The 12475-nt window shown below is 37.9% G+C and overlaps 2 protein-coding genes across 10 annotated transcripts in view; both read right to left on the bottom strand.

Annotated features, from left to right (window-relative positions):
* Positions 1-11145, bottom strand: part of LOC106950270 (protocadherin gamma-C5-like) — a 17232-nt gene extending 6087 nt beyond the window's left edge. The window contains exons 1-2 of the mRNA XM_015037022.1: positions 11135-11145; positions 10359-10364 (exon numbers count right to left, since the gene is read on the bottom strand). The gene's annotated coding sequence lies outside the window, so the exon portion shown is untranslated. The remainder of the gene's footprint in view (positions 1-10358; positions 10365-11134) is intronic.
* Positions 1-12475, bottom strand: part of LOC106950266 (protocadherin gamma-A11-like) — a 165445-nt gene that overhangs the window by 38657 nt on the left and 114313 nt on the right. The window lies entirely within an intron of this gene.

The following is a 12475-nucleotide window of genomic DNA, read 5'->3' as shown; positions in this document are numbered from 1 at the left end:
CTTTAGGTCGGTTAGTAACATCGCTCCGTTTCATCCATCTGCTTGCTCTAGGAGAGATTGTGACTGTGTGTCTGGATGGGGGAGGGACTAGATCTCTTTGTACAGCTTTGCGTTTCATTGGTGCTCACTATACACTTCTATCGTCCAGTAAGAGAAGCGGTGAGGATTTCATTTAAAAATGTGTGTGTGGTGAAAAGCTCAGCATCATTGCAACGGAGAAAGAAGAAACGAATATCTCCCGAACTCATGGGGAAAGAAGAAGCATGGCTGATTTTAAAATGTGATGACTAAAAAAAAATAATAATAAAAAATACAATCTAGATTGTGTGCTTTACATCAATTTGACACAAACTGTGAATCAAAGTTTTACTAGCAAATACATTTTCAGCAGTTTGTGTCTCGTGTCAGAAATAATGTAGTTGTCGCTGTCCAGTATGTGGTGCTGAAAAATCATGTCTTTCATGAAACTGGAAAGGAAATTTTTTTATCATACCAGAATATTTCGAGCTGAAAACAAATATCATATACTGGATATGCCTTAAAGGAAATCAGCTAATTAACACATCAATTTGCCACAAAATACAATAATTGACATAAAAAGTCAACAAGTAAACAGCGAAAGGATAGCTTTCACTCCGCAATATAAATTATATAAAGAACATATCAGTATTAAACCATTGTTTTTTTNTGATTAAAAATAGGTGGGTTGTCATTTACATCAGTGACGCTGACATGAACTGTTTTCTTGCTGGACAGTGGATTGGAGCCCATATCTGTGGCTGTTATCTCAATACTATATTCAGAATCTTTTTCTCGATCTAAAACACCATTTGTAACTAGTGCGTAGTTTTGTGAAAACGAGGGTTTCAGCGCAAAGTTGCTGTTTTTAGGGAGCTGTAATTGTACTTTTCCGTTATCACCGGAGTCATGGTCCCGAGCGCTGATCAGAGCGACTACAGTGCCATTAGGCGAGTCTTCGCTCACAGGCTTTGGTCGAGACGTCAGTATTATTTCTGGAGCATTATCATTGACATCTAAAACTTCAACATGAACAATACAATGTCCCTCCATTCTTGGGCTCCCTTTATCTTTTGCGCTGATGTCCAATTCATAATTTGCATCATTTTCAAAATCTAGTTTTCCTTTAAGGAATATTTTTCCGGATGTGGGATCGATGGAAAAAACAGAGAGCACAATTTCTGATGTGTGAGCGCCAAATGAATATTCTATCTCTCCATTTTGATTCTCATCAGAGTCTGTTGCTTTTGTCTGTACTATTAATGCACCCTCCGCGGCATTTTCTGCAACGGATACTTTATATAAGGTTTTTTCAAAAGCAGGAATATTATCGTTTATGTCAAGGACTTTAATGGTTATCTGCGCAGTCCCTGATCTTACCGGGTTACCTCCGTCTAGAGCTGTCAAAAGAAGCTTGTGAACAGCTTTTTTCTCTCTGTCTATCAGTTTTGACAGAATTAATTCAGGGACTTTTCTTCCTCCAGCGACCTCCTTAAGTCTTATACTAAAGCACTCGTCTTTACTCAGAATATATGACTTCAGTGAATTAATGCCAACGTCTAAATCTATGGCACTTTCTAGCGGAAAATGAGCTCCGATAACTGTGGATTCCGAAATGTCCAATAACACGTCACTTGACGGGAATCTAGGGGAATTATCATTGATATCTTGAATTTGAATTTCTACTCGAAACAGCTGCAGTGGGTCTTCAATGACGACCTGCAGAGCCAACACACAGCTGGCGCTCTGTCCACATAAAGCCTCTCTGTCTATTCTGTCATTCACTACCAGCTCACCCTTCCCAGCATCTACGGTAAAATATTGCTTACCAGCCTCGGAGGCGACGGTTAGTTTGCGATCAAAAATCTCAGCTAACGACAGACCCAGATCTTTTGCAAGATTTCCGACCACAGAACCCCGTTTCAGCTCCTCCTGGATATTGTAACGAGTCTGTCCGTCTGTTGTACTCCACAAGATAAAGAAATACTGCCACCAAAGCACCAGCCATCTCCAGTCTCGGTATCCATTTCTCTTTGTCATCCTTGGTCCGCTATAACATATCCATTCCAGTCGATGTTGTGTTCAGAAGCAATGCTAGATCAATCATCTCACCTATCATTCTCTACTGATATTTGATTACAAGTTAATGTGTATGAATTTAAGCCCAAACATAAAATCTTCATATTGCAAAAATAAATATCGTCCCCTTCTCTCCTCTGGCACTCTGCATTGTGAGTGCAGGACCACAGAAGCTGGAAGGGGGGAGGGACTAGATTGCTTTGTAGAGTTATGAATCCTATTGGTTCAGCGCCTCGAAACCTATGATCCAATAGGAAGGTATCTAATCCACACTACTGCGCCGCGGCGTCGAGACTATAATGCTCATACGATTTTTTTTTTACTAATGTGGTAAATATATGACCACATATATATGAGGTTATATATAAATATATGACCTCAATGACTGAAAATAAAATAACTAGAGGAAACAAAGAAAAAAGACAGATAGAAAGAAAGAACTAAAAAGAAGAAGCAGAGAAAAATAGGGAAACGCTTAATTTCAGTACAATGAATAATAACAGACCACAGAATCTCTACAGACACGGTATTTTTATGCATATGTCTCATTAAAGCAAAATGTTTTCAGTTTTGACTATCATAGAACGATTAACAGTTGATAAAACATTCAAACATTTCATATTTTTTGACACACCGTGGCCAACGTTGAATTCGCTCACCTGCTGGCTCTCAAAGGTCCAAGTGCTGTCAGGTAAAGACGCGTCCAGAACACTGATGACTTCTTTAAAGTCTGTGGTGCTGCTGGGTTTGATCAATGTGAAATCACTGTACTCTGACATCGGAGACATGCAGGATCTGAACGACTGACTCTGCGACATCATGTCTCCTCCCAGGACTTCCACGTATTTTATAGGTCCATCAGTGTTGAGCTGAATCTGCAGGTTTCTGCTGGGGATCTTGTAATCATCACAGTCGCTCCTTCTCATGCAGCAGCTCCCGCTGCTTCTGCTGCCCCTGATGCATTTCACCGCCAGGATGAGAAAAGTCACCAGAGACAGCACGGACACTGAGGCCAGAGACAGAATCAAATAAAGGGTGATTCTGCCGGTTTTCTTGCTGGGCTCAGACATTTTGTGTCGGAGGTCTAAAATGGGTTCATGGAGACTTTCCTCCAGTAAGATGGACACCGTGGCGGTGGCGGACTGAACCGGTTGCCCGTCGTCCTTGATCTCTATCAGCAGCCTCTGAGAGGAGTCGTCCTGCTCGTACACAGCGCGTTTAGTCCTCACCTCTCCTGTGTACTGATTGACGGTGAACAGAGAGGCGTCTGTGGCCTCCGCTAGTCTGTATGAGATCCAGGCATTATGGCCCGAATCAGCGTCCACGGCTGTTACCTTGGTAACCAGGTGACCCGCTTTAGCGGAGCGGGGCATCCTCTGATGAGAGAGGGAGCCCAGGGCAGCGGAGGAGGGGTAAATAACAGCGGGGGTATTATCGTTCTGGTCCAGGATGAAAACATGGACAGTGGCGTTGCTGCTGAGAGAGGGAGAGCCCTGGTCCTTTGCCTGAACCTGAATCTGAAACACTTTCAGCTTCTCGTAGTCAAACGAGTGCATGCTGTAGATGCTCCCGTTATCTGAGTTAATGTAAACATAAGACGAGACAGAGACGTCCTGCACTTTAGAGTCCAGTATGGAGTAAGAGATCTTTGCGTTTTCACCAGAATCCTGATCAGATGCTGATACCGAGCACAGCATTAACCCTGGAGCATTGTTTTCTTTAACATAAACTGCATACGAACTTTGAGAGAAAACAGGTGGATTGTCATTTACATCTAAAATTTGAACTATTATTGTTTTTTCACTTGTTAATGGCGGTTTTCCAGAATCAGAAGCGGTTATCTTAACACTATACTGGCTGTTTGTTTCACGGTCTAGTGGGCCATTTGTTACTAGTGAAAAATGTTTTGAGATCGATGGGTTTAATTTAAACTGTGATTTGGGTGACAAAGTTAATGTAACTTTCCCATTGTCACCTGAGTCTGCGTCTCTTGTGCTTATGATTGCAATGACTGTTCCAATTGCAGAGTCTTCGGGTACGGGTGTTGTTAAAGAGGTAACAACTATTTCTGGATTATTGTCATTGACGTCATTTATTTTGATTTCCACTCCACAATGCCCATCCATTTCCGGATTTCCTTTGTCTTTCGCAGTTACATCGAATCTGTGTAAAGAATCTGATTCCTGGTCTAAAACCCCTTTGACAGTAATAAGCCCAGTGGACGGTTTGATGTCAAATAAGGATAAAATTATATCTGAAGTTTGCTCCGCAAACACATATTCTATTTGTCCATTCAGTCCTTCATCTGCATCTGAAGCTTTAACCTGCAGGATTTCGGTTCCAATCGCAGACCTTTCGCTGACATTAGCTTCATATATTTGTTTTTCAAATTGCGGCGCATTATCATTGATATCGAGCACTATAACTTTTATTTCTGATGTCCCTGAACGCACCGGATCTCCTCCATCCACAGCTGTGAGAATGAGGTTGTGTACAGCCTGCGTCTCTCGATCAAGAGCTTTTTCAAGCACCAGTTCAGGAATTTTCCTCCCATCTTTAAGATTTTTAACTGTCAATTTAAAATGCTCATTTTTGCTAATGAGATACGTGCGCACAGAATTAGCACCGACATCAGGATCAGTGGCACTCTCTAATGGAAACCGCGCACCTGGATTTACTAACTCTGCTATTTTCACCACTTTCTCTTTAGTAAGAAAACTAGGGGAATGGTCGTTCGTATCCTGTATTTCAATTTCAACCCTGTGCACCTGCAGCGGGTTATCTATAACCAGTTCCAAAGGCAGCAAACAGGACGGTCTTTGTCCACACAGTTCCTCCCTGTCTATTCTGTCGGTCACCAGCAGCTCTCCCTTTCCCAAGTCTACATTAAAATATTGCTTACCAGCCTCCGAGGTTATCCGCATTTTACGCCGAAACAGTTCAGGTACGAGCAAACCCAAATCTCTGGCTATATTTCCCACCACGGATCCCTGTTTCAGCTCCTCGGGAATGCTGTAGCGAGTCTGTGCGTCTATTGTACTCCACAAGATAAAGAAATTATGCCACCACAAAAGCACCTGCCATCTTGACAATTTGTTCCACATTATTCCACGTCCCGTACACTCCATATCGTTTCAACCCCAGTCCCAGCCTCTGAACTGAAGATACCGTTTGTAATCCAACGCAGTCGAGGCTTGGAAATTAACAGTAAAACTCATGCTTCGTGTCTGCATCCGTCTCTTCTTGTGCAGGACATGGTAGCGCTTCTGAGCTGACGCTGCTCACTGAGATAGAGTAGATCTCTTTGTACAGCTCTCACTATCATTGGTGCACAGAGCAGAGGGATTTCCACCAATCACGTCCACGCAAATGTGACGTATTTTCACAGATTAACCCCCCGTCTCCCTATTTAATTGATTTATTAGATGGAATAAGACATATTTACTCAACAGTTTATGTATCACTTACATCTCTTTTGTAATATTTATGTATTATGAATATATACACACAACAATGTATTTCACTATTATTAAAACTTCAAGAGAGTAGCTGCACAGATACAGTGATACGTGTACAGTTGCTCAATTGCATTATTAATCAACATCGCTTTTACTAATCAATCTGTCCTTTTTATTCTGTTCATCTGCAAGCTTGCACATGCATCTGTGGAAGGCAAGGCTCTTTGTTGCCTTCCCGTGGTGACACAAAGTCAGTGCAGCCCGCATACGCCGTGACGTCCTCGCAGCTCTCCGCACAGCTTAGTCAAAAAAAAAAGAGAAAAAAAGATCTCTGACAGCGACTGACGTAAAACACCCGTATGGAGGTTTGTAGAGCAAATGCAAAGGGAGGGGTAGAGCACACGATGCAGAAAGGGACTCACTGCGGCTCTCTTTATCTCTCTCTTTTTCTGTCTCTCTCTTTCTCTCCCACACATACACACCGACATGGAGGCTGTTTAATCTGTTCTATATAAAAAAAAAGTATATATTCCAGGAGCGAAGGCCCTAAATTAATTAATAAATACAAAAGAAGCAGATTGTTCAATTTCGGAATAAATAATAATAATAAAAAGATCAGAATAATATTTTGCTGTTTGTTCTGTTGTGTAGAAAGAGCAGAGCAGCACAGACGGAGACGTAGAGAGTCGAGTGTGAGAGGAAAGGGAGGGGTGAGCCGGAGAGTATTTCAGCACCACCGGCTGTGCGGACAGCGCCACACAGGCGGCGAAGTGATGCAGCTGCAAGATGCTGCAGACGTAACAGCCCTCAGTCTGTCTCTGCAGGGAGGCAGAACAATAACAACACAACTCGCCTATCACAGGTTCTTTTTTCTTTTCCTTTTCTTTTCTCTGCTATTCTTTTCCTTTCTTTCCTTTTCTTTGTTTTGCAGTAGACGACGGCAAAACCGGAAGCTTATTTATTTATTTACTTACACTTACACACATACAGAATATTAATTAACAAAAATAGCTATTAACATGCTTGTAAATGCAGTTTCTGAGCTCAAAAAGGAATAATAAGCATACAGCCTTATATTTTTCAGCCTTGTGCATTGTAATATTTTTATGTTCTGATATGGACTAACATGTTTGAGCGTTCCCATGACAAGTTTGGATGCCTAGTACAATTCAGCAGCCCTGTACTGAAACCTGAAAACGTCATCTTCTCAGTGGATTTAGAAAGGTGAAAATGAAAAAAAAGATAGAAAAAAAAAACTACAAGGAATTATTTGTTAAGGTTCTTAATTTATCTTTATTTTCCTGTTATGGAGATAATTTATTTAGTTTAGCAAAATTATTTTCCACTGTTTTCCCTGAAAGTTTTTTTTTTCAACCATTTAAAGTTTTTTTTTTCATCCAATTTCCAACATTGGTTGAAAAATTGTCAATACAATTTCCAACATGGTATTGACAATGTTGGAAATTGCACAATAAAATCCACAATAAAATGTTAACTAATTTTTTTTTTTTTTTTTAAAAAGAACTCTAAATAATCAAAACATAAAAATTAGACAAAACTTAGAAATTTTACTGTGGTTTATTTTTATAATAATATGTTTATTGCTGATGAACATGTGCTTGTATCTAATTGATCTTTGTGCTTTGAGGTGTAGGTATTTCTAAATAATGAGGTCAAAGCTAGGTAAACAAATAAAAAAACAACACAAAACCATAGCAAGCCAACATAATGATGCAATACTATTTCTTAAAGTACACTTACCTGGCTTCACAGAAAGAAAACAAAACATATTTACCTTATTTCAAACATGACTGGGTCTAAGTTTCAGTTTTAGATCAAAGTGTTTTATTTTCACAGATGAACGTGTGCTTGTTATTATATTTGTTATATTTTTGTTGCAAAGGAAAACATATTTATCATTGTACTTTTTACTTAAACAATATACCTCACTTAGGGCATAATCTCTGGCACTTCAGTTGAACTCAAAGTGTCACAGAGTCTTTACTGCTAATACTTTTCTTAAACCACATAAGCCCATTAGTAAGCAAAGCTGTCTTACAACACACAGCTCAGTTTGAAACTTTTTGTCATCCTTAAATCTTGTTCATCTCTGGGTAACCTAACTGTGTCTGATTTGCAGAATGAATTACAAATATTCTTCAAATGATGACAAGTGAAGTTTGTCATCATTTGTGAAGCCTGTAGTGGCTCCACTCAAACTAGTTTAAGAGACCCTGTAAAGATTATGTTGTGCTGAGAGCAGCAAGACACACAATACATTTTACATCAGTGTTGTTGACAGTACGTCAGTGACTACCTGAGATATATAACAGTTTCAGTTGCCATGAGAAAGTTACTTCATTAAGACACAGTACAGAAGTCTTGAAACATTCTTTTCTCTGGACATTCTGGAGGGCTTTTAATCCCATTTGAATTATTTGTATTCTACTAGAACCAGTTTTTAATGTATTTTCAGTCCAGCGCTTGAAAAATGTCACAGTAGTTTGTTTATTAGACCACTAAATTATGTGATCAATTACTCTATTCCAAAAATGTTCTAAATCTGAGTGTTCTCACAACATATGTGCTACATAACTTCTCAAAGCCAGCAGTCTAGTCTTAGCATATTATTATTGTTCTATTACAAAAACACAGTTGGTTCCCAAAGTGTGCTTCTTTTAGTCAACTCAACTGTAATAAAACACATGACATGCTACTTTAGGAACAACTAAAGATAATTTAAGGTAGTTGTGATAATCAGCTAAAAACAATACATTCTTTAGATCCTGTGTCAGGGCTTTGCTGGATCATTTCCCTGTTTTATATAGACACAATTTTCATAGACTACTTATCTGGTCAAGATATTTTAATGTGTTAATATATTCCAATTTCAAAACACACACTTCACAATATGAAGTGACCTTGGTCACAGAAAATCCTTGACAATAATCAGTTCAATATAGTAACCAAATTGCAAAGATCGATTTCAATAGACTTTAAGAAAGCCTGGAGAACTACTGATGAAGATCCCTTTGGAAACTTTGAATCCATGGAATATGATAAGGGGTGAAATCAAACGTTTGCAATGTCACATATATGTAACTTGTGTATGTCACTGGATGTGTACCTTCTGAATAAATCACACAACTGGCTTTTGTCAGAGTGAATATTGGCTGTTTGAGAACAGGTATGAAACAGTTTGTGTTTTAACCATGTTGGTGCAAGGTGAAAAGTTGATTGGTTGCAGCTGTATGTGCTTTGTGGGATGTACTGTGACTTATATACATAGAAACTATTTCTTACCTTATTAGGTGAGTTGGGATTCGACACAAGTTGGGGAGGAAGCAGGACAGCCACCATGGAGAAAGGAGGACATGAAAAAGAAAAAAAAAAAAACAGAAAAAAAGGAAATCTGTTAGACTGGTGGTGGGCATACACAGTCTGTAGGGAAAGCATCATACTTACCATGAGGAGCATAACAAATAAAGTTGCAAGTTGTTTGGTGTTAAAGAGAATACTAAATATGCTACTATACATATTTGTGCTTATGCTGTGTAGAAAATAATGAGTGCTGCTAAAAATACACTTGAAACATTTAGGTTTAAAGTAAAGGAGTCACAGATATATATATATATATATATATATATATATATATATATATATATATATATATATATATATGTGTGTGTGTGTGTAAATAACTATAGAATGTGCTTATGGAATATGTTTGGTATGCATTTTCAAAAAAAATTACTAAAACTTACATATATGTAAAAATGCAGTGATAAAGTCTAGATGTGAGCTTATAGCCATAAGAAAATGTGTGTAAATGTTAGATTAACGGGGTTGAAAGAGACAGAGAGGAATGATAAACAAACAAAAATAAAACAGGAATCAGAAGAGTGAACCCTCGTAGTAGAATAGAGTTATACATTTGCTTAGAAGAGTAAGGAAAATAAAATAAAAGTATAAAGAACTGTAGAACATGTAGTGCATAAATCAAAATGTATCCTCGGTATTTTGAAATATTTTCAACAGCTTTCTCTCTTTCTTTTAAAAAAACTTACACCAACCTCCTGACAAATCAAATATGTACAAAGATCAACCAGTACCCTCTTAAAAAAAGTAACAATTATCAAAGTGAAATGAATACAAGAACCATATTACATGATCAATCTGTGAATGTATCAAAAATGCTGCACTAATGCACAGAATCACTACCTTAATACCAACAGCAGAGGGCCTCAAGGCGATGGCCTGAGACAACTCTATGGCATATTAATGAGATTATTATCCTCCTGTTTGTCACAGCTGATGCAGCTATGACTGCTTTTGTGATGTCAAATCTAAGCTTTTGGGACAAAAAAAGCACCATCTGTGTTAATTAGACTTTACTGCAATCTAATATAAAAATAAAAAATAAAACCAAAATGTTACTGTTATGCAGCTTTGAGACAAACAAAGATATTTAATAATATATGGGTTGTAGTCATTAGACATTATGAGCTTTAGGTCTTGACAACAGGAAATCCTACAAAGATTGGAAAAATAAAATATCACCAGCAGCCATTATAACCTCCGCTCAAAGCTCTCTTCATCATCACACACCCAAGGCCTGAGAACACCGAAGCAAAACAGGGGTGATTCCTGGCCTCTCAGATTCAATACGCACATGTACTTATCATACAGTGTGGGCTGCATCTGCTGCTGACCCCCATAGATACAGAAAATGGTACAGTCTTCCCAGTGAGTCAGCTTGTTGCTATGGTACCACATCCCACCTCCCCTGCTTGCAATCTACCCTTCTCACTGCAAGCAACTGGGTTGGTAAAAAAACAGAACTAACAAAAAACAAAAAACAAAAACAACATGGAGATGAAATATGGCACCAGACAGAGACAAGAAATGACATTTTCTGACATTTATGTATGTATCGGTTAAACCACAACATACATAACATCTAAATAGAGCACACGCTCAAATCTCATGATTAGATGTAAGAACAGTACAAAGGACACCATTTTTTTTTTTGTCAAAGCACCACAAAGAAGCAATCAGAAGCCACAAATCTTTTTATAGACACACACAAAAAAAACATCCTACATTTACAATTTTCCTCTCCCTTTTTCTCTGTGCGCCTTTCTTTCTCTGCAGCAAAGTGGTGCAGCTGGAGAGGGGGAGGGGAGGGATGCAGAAAATGAGATCAGGAGGAAAGAGGAGCACTGTTGGAAACTAAGACAGGCAGATGAACAGTGACTATCCAGTTCTTTCAAATTGAATGTGTTTCAAACAAATCATCTGATTAAATGGTAATTTTATAAACAGCCAGTGAAGTCACTTGTTTGCATTGGTATAAAATGATAACAGAATTAAATGTAAACAAGTGTATAGGTTATCTTACTGGTGTCTTGCAAACTTTATTTGATATTATGAAGTTAGTATTTTATTTGAGCATTAAGGTGACTCTAAATCACGCTAATACATTAAGGTTGAAAACTAGGCAATGTTTTACATATTAAAAACATGCACTTCTTATGATTAAACATGTTGCAACTGATTAGTGGTGTTATCTTTCAAACAGAATTGTGTTTTTGACACTTTTTCATCTTGAACAGCAGTCAATTCTGTTTTAAACATAATTTATAAGTTCCAGAGAAAATAAGTTAATCAAAGTTAGATTTTTCTCTTACTGTCATCTTATTCACTCATAACAATTAATACGTTTGAAGCAGAAAAATCCAAAAAGAAAAACAGAAGATGAGGAAATACTACTAAGATAGATTGAAGGTTAAATTCAAATACATACTTTGTAACTTCTTTGCCAAGAGTTTTAGGTGAACATCTTTGTTTATACCAACTAAGCAAACAATAAAGTGAACATAGAAAAACAGCCTCCACTTACAAGCAGTAAAAGGGAATATCACAACTAAGCGCATGATGTCACACTCTCAAGTCCCTATATAATAATATTTTGCAAAAGTATCCATAACTCTTGAAGTTTTCATATTGTTACACAATGCACATTTTTGCATTTTAATTGTAGTATAAATTTAGTGACTCTGTAAAGGTTTTGGAGAACACTAGTGAACTGTAGCAAATGTGGAACAACATTCTCTGGTCAGATGAGGATTTGTTAGCCTACATGTAAATTCCCACGCTGAAACGTGGGTGTGGCGGTACCGTGCTGTGTCGGTGGTATTCTTTAGGAAGGTAAGGGAAGTTGGTAAGAACTGTTGTAAAGGTGGAATCAATCACAGGCCAGTCACAGAAGTAAACATTTTATAATTCAAAACAGACTGAAGATTGAGCAAAAGGTTTAAAGTGAACCTAAACATACAGCCAAAGCTAAAAATGAAAGGATGTACTTCCAAGGCATTTTCATGTAACAGAAGAACCTTTTACAGACCCAAATTCAGTTGAGAATCTCCTGCAGGACATTAACACTGCTGTTCACAGATGTTCTCTAGCCAATGTGATTGAGTTTAAGCTGTTTTACAAAACTGAATGGCAAAAATGTTCAAATTTTTGATGTTCAAAGCTACTGACAACCTCCTAAACTCTTGTAACTGTAAGTGCTTTGAAATCAGTTATGCATTTTTTATATGCAAAAGTACTGACTCGGGGGGATTTATTACACTTCAAGTGGTTAGATTTTAGATAAATAGAAAACCATGTGTCCTTTTCTTTCCACTTCCCTTCTATACACTACTTTGTGTTGTTCCATAACAAAAATAAATAAATAAAATTAATTCATTTATGTAGTTGCAAAGTGACAAAAACAAGAAAAAAAGTTAAAATATGTGGATACTTTTCAAAGGTACTCTGTGTACAATGTGTGATCTAACTTGTAAACACATAAATAATGGCTCACAGCATCAACACTAACCACATCCTCAGAAGCAAAGCAGAAAGTGCTAAAT

Source organism: Poecilia latipinna, unplaced genomic scaffold (genome assembly GCF_001443285.1).
Source record: "Poecilia latipinna isolate Pla-1442-1.1 unplaced genomic scaffold, P_latipinna-1.0 Scaffold388, whole genome shotgun sequence".
Lineage (NCBI taxonomy): Eukaryota > Metazoa > Chordata > Actinopteri > Cyprinodontiformes > Poeciliidae > Poecilia > Poecilia latipinna.
The sequence above is the reverse complement of the archived record's forward strand: the minus strand, read 5'-3'. Positions and strand labels throughout refer to the sequence as shown.